The sequence below is a fragment of the Octopus bimaculoides genome, chromosome 2, assembly GCF_001194135.2.
Source record: "Octopus bimaculoides isolate UCB-OBI-ISO-001 chromosome 2, ASM119413v2, whole genome shotgun sequence".
Lineage (NCBI taxonomy): Eukaryota > Metazoa > Mollusca > Cephalopoda > Octopoda > Octopodidae > Octopus > Octopus bimaculoides.
In genome coordinates this window covers 91,082,615-91,087,336 of record NC_068982.1, presented here as the reverse complement: position 1 = coordinate 91,087,336, position 4,722 = coordinate 91,082,615, and the positions used below count along the sequence as shown (strand labels likewise).

General features: G+C 37.4%; 1 protein-coding gene across 2 annotated transcripts in view; it reads right to left on the bottom strand.

Annotated features, from left to right (window-relative positions):
• LOC106870625 (uncharacterized) overlaps nucleotides 1-4,722 on the bottom strand; it is a 166,583-nt gene that overhangs the window by 116,814 nt on the left and 45,047 nt on the right. The gene's annotated exons all lie outside the window — the stretch shown is intronic.

The following is a 4,722-nucleotide window of genomic DNA, read 5'->3' as shown; positions in this document are numbered from 1 at the left end:
ATATATATATATATATATATAAACTTTCCGTTTCAAGGCATTTTTCTGATTATTAACATATGAGAACAATAAACAACAAAATAATACCAAAACTCAGGACTACCAAACATATCTAAAAAGATGTTTTTAACGACTAGAACAGGATTTTATAAATAAACAACGGATGTAGAATGGATGATGGCAGATGGGGTAATTACTGATTGAAACGATAATCTATAAACAAGGCTAGATCCTAGAGACAACAACGTATCAATGTTAAGTCTTAAGTCTCGTATCTTATAAGGTCATAGGGGCTCCAGAGAATACTTCGTCTTTATCTCTTATATCTAGGATCGTCGTTGTTATTGTTGTTGTTGTTGGTAAGTCCTGATTGAGAAGGCCTATGATCAAAGTCGTTCAAAATGTTAGCATCTTGTTATTTTGTATTATTTTGTATATTTTGTATATATAGGTGCAAGTATGGTTTTGTGGTTAAGAAGTTTGCCCTTGCAACGATGTAGTTTTGGGTTTCGATCCAGCTGCGTGCTGTGTTGGGAAAGTATCTTCTACTACAGAGCCTCTGGCCCAGCAATGCCCAGTGAATGAATTTGGTAGAAGGAAACTGTGTAGAATTCCGTCGTATACAGATGTGTGTGTGTGTGTGTGTGCGTGTGTGTGTGTGTGGTAGGATTTGTTTATGTCCCTGTAACTTGACGGTTCGGCAAAAGATACAAAACCAAATTTAGTATTGAAACAAGTAAAGGAATAAAAGAATAGGACTGCATTGTCGAATGTGTAATTTCTTTTCAATTTGCTGGTCGACCGACCACATAACAGCTCATTTCCCACATTCTAACAATATCAAGTCATATTATCACATTAGGTAGATGGGCCCCGTCTCTTTCGACGATATTAAATTAAAAACAAAAGCAATCCCACAAGATTATAGTCACTATAATCCTGTAGGCCAGTATTTGGGTTTGGTTGTTCAAATCATGAAGGATATGAGAGAGAAATCATCCCCTGAGCAGATCATTGGTGTCTCGTAGGTTATGTCCCAATATTATATGGTATCTGTTTCCACAGCTATGTTAACTGAAGCAATCTTGAATGAAATGTCCTGCTCAAACACACCACAAAGCATTTGTATTAAATTTGAACTCATGACTTAGCGTTATTCAAACGTTATTCATAACCAAGCGATATTCAAACGAGAAATTGCTTTTAGAGTTGCTAGCTATGGAAATGCTCCTCAATCTTTCTCGGCGTCACTGTGGCTGCCTCTTATAAAGAAAAGTTAATCCAGCTCTGGGGTATCCATATCTTACTAGTTGGCATAAGACATTTGAGGTTGCAGCGTCTTGTCTTTATGGGACAAAACCCAGTACTGTCGGTAGAATATTTACTGGCGGTTTTAAAACTATTTGGCTGGTAGATTCTCGACTGACCTGGCTGCGACAATCGTACTTACTGTGACGGATTTGTTCATAAGATGTTTTGAATTCATCACTACGAAACTAGCGAAAATAGTAGTGAAATATTATAGTGCTGGTCACTCTGCCCCCACCTACATACTGCCATTAAAATAACTGCAGACAAGCGTTCGGCGGGTGGCAGACTCATGTCGTCTCGACTTACTCAGCTGTGACGTTGTTGTTTATTGTCGTCGTCGTTGCTGTTTTTAGCTACACATCAGCTACGACCGAGCAGAATATTAATTAATAAAAAACGCGTTCCTCTCGCATCATTCGTTTTTTGTATCCGGACTGTTTTTTCTTGTTTATGTATTGTATTGCTTTTGTTTTATGCATTTAGAAATGCCTCATGCAGCTTGTTTATCTGTTTTTATGAGAGCGCCATGTTATTTGAGTGAAATTCGACTGCTGTATCTAGAGGTATCGACATTTAGAGGTACTTTCAATGGCTCGAGCTTCCTTGGGGTAGTTCTTTCGTTGTTGCTTAACTCCAGATTAGTTCTGGAACAACCATTCCGTCTTCAAGGAATATCTAAGACTATATTATCGAATATTTTCTTTTCTTTTACTTTAAAGATGGTAGTGAATAATTTGGGGGTAGATTTGGCTGCTATGTCTAGCAGTTAACGATTAAATGGAAGCTCCTTTTTTGGCTGGGGTTGTATTAAGTGAAGGAGTTGTATGTATTTAGTAGAAGTTGTCACAGTAAGAGCAGAGCCATTGCCTATTGCATTGTATTTCAAATACTTTTTAATTTAAATTCTGAACTTGTCTCCCTTGTCTTTCTTGGCCAGAATTAACCATTAATTTTGTTTTTCTCCTTACTAATTAATTAAACATTTTGGCTCATTATTCTATGTATGTTTGCACCGAGTTTTCTATATGCATTTGGTAGATTTTGGCGGTCAGCCGTAAAAAGCTGCGAAGTGAGACCGTGTATCATCTTTATATTTAAACATTAAAATGCAAGACATTATCACTTGTAAAGGATTCTAATTGTTTACTTTCAATACATTAGCAGTAAGAAATGATGAGGACAGATGGTGAACTTGGCACTGATATACTGACAACAATGATGATGATGGTGATGGTGATATTGGTGGTTATGGTGGAAGTTATGGCGGATGATTAGGGTGGTAGTGACGTTGGCAGGTGTGGTGGAGGGGAAAGAGCCGCTGGCAGTTGTAGCGAAAGTGTTGTTGATGACATTAGGGGCGTTAGTGTTGGTGCTGGAAGTTGTGGTGATGGAAGTGTTGGCAGGTGTGATGATAGTGCCATTGGCGGTAGTACATTAGTAGTAGTAGCAGCTATGGTGTTAGTGGTGGCAGTAGTAGAAGTGGTGATGGTGGTGATGGTGTTGGTAGTAGTAGTTGTGTGGCATTATTATTATTATTATTATTATTATTATTATTATTATTATTATTATTATTATTATTATTATTATTATTATTATTATTATTTTATGTTTGACTTTTGCTTTGCATTTGTACAAGTTGGATTCAAGTCTCACCCAGAGACCTCAAGAGACAACAAGTTAGAAGTTCATGTAGGTGTTAGGGTTATTATTATTATTATTATCATTATTATTATTCCTTCTTGGTCCAGGAAAGTATATGTCTTTGCTGCGCATATTCCAGTGAGCATCTTCAATATTATGTTTAGGAATGCTATGGGACGGCAGTTCCCCACAAAATTCCCTCTTCTATCTTTCTTTATAAGTGTTGTCCTCCCAGTCACCATCTACGTGGGGACTTTACCTTTCTGGACACACTCATTCAATTGGGCTGCTAGTCTTAGTCTTTCATGCACCGCGTGGCATCTCTTCCACCATAAGCCATGAATCCCGTCTGGTCCAGGGGTTTTCCAGTTTGGCACTTTAACCACTTGTTCTTTCACGTCACCCGTGCTTATGATACTATTCCTTTGTTTCTGTCCTCCTTGTAATTATGTCCTAATAATTCCTATCCACATTGCATCCCTTTTATGCACCACATTGTTTCTCCGTAATCCACTCCAGAGCTCCTTGGCTTGATTTGCATCAGGAGCAACATTTTCCCCTTGTCTCCTTCTAACGTTCGGAAGAATTGCTTCGGGTTGTTTTGAACAATCGGTTCTCCTTGAACTGCTTATTTCTGTTCACAAATAATAATGATTTAATAAATTGTGAAGAGAAATTATTATTATTATTATTATTATTATTATTATTATTATTATTATTATTATTATTATTATTATTAGAAGAAGAAGAAGAAGAAGAAGAAGAAGAAGAAGAAGAAGAAGAAGAAGAAGTAGTAGTAGTAGTAGTAGTAGTAGTAGTAGTAGTAGTAGTAGTAGGTTAAGAAAAGTTGTTGCAAGAGCTGTTTCTTTACAACACCAACTAAACTGTTGCGTTTTAGAGAAAATTCTATAAATAACCATTGGGTCACTTTTAGACGAACATAACTATATGGCTGTTTGTATATATAAAAAAAAACATATACATGCAATAATGCACACACACATACATGTATATGTATGTCTTCAGTAGTCCCATCTTTCCACACACACACACACACACACATCGTGTCATCCCATAAATAATGCGGTTCTTTTAATACTATTATTTTTCAAATTTAAGGTAAACAAAGTTCTTTTTTAATCTAAAATATACTCTATTTCATTTTCTACGACGCTCTTCCATCTTTCTTGGCCTGACTGCCGACCGCCAACACATCTTATGTCCATCTCCTATGTTCCTGCCTGAAGGCTTTCACTTTTTGCACGCCAGCTCAAATTGATTCGTCATCAGTCGAAAGACACTTGTTTGTATTTGTAATTGTGTAACATGTTCTCCGCTTTTTGTCTTGTACACATTCGCTAGCTTTCTTACAAAAATGCTAATGCTCTTAGCTTAGACCTTTTGGGGGACAACCAGATCAGACAGTCTGAAGTGTACTTTTTGGGGGGCAACCAGATCGAACAGTCTGAAGTGTACTTTTTGGGGGGCAACCAGATCGAACAGTCTCAAGTGTAATTGCTCGAAACTGTAAGGATATCTGGTAACTTGACTGACGAAAGAAGGCCACGAATAACCCGTCCTTTTTTTCCTGTCCCTCTAATTGTTGTTTTTCCTTTCCGTCTTTGTATCGTCTATCTGTCCGGATGTTTACTGTCCCCTATTGCACTTTTGTTCCATTTTTTATATACATACATGCATACACACACACACACACCCACACACACACACATGCACACGTACACACACACACATACACACACACACACACAC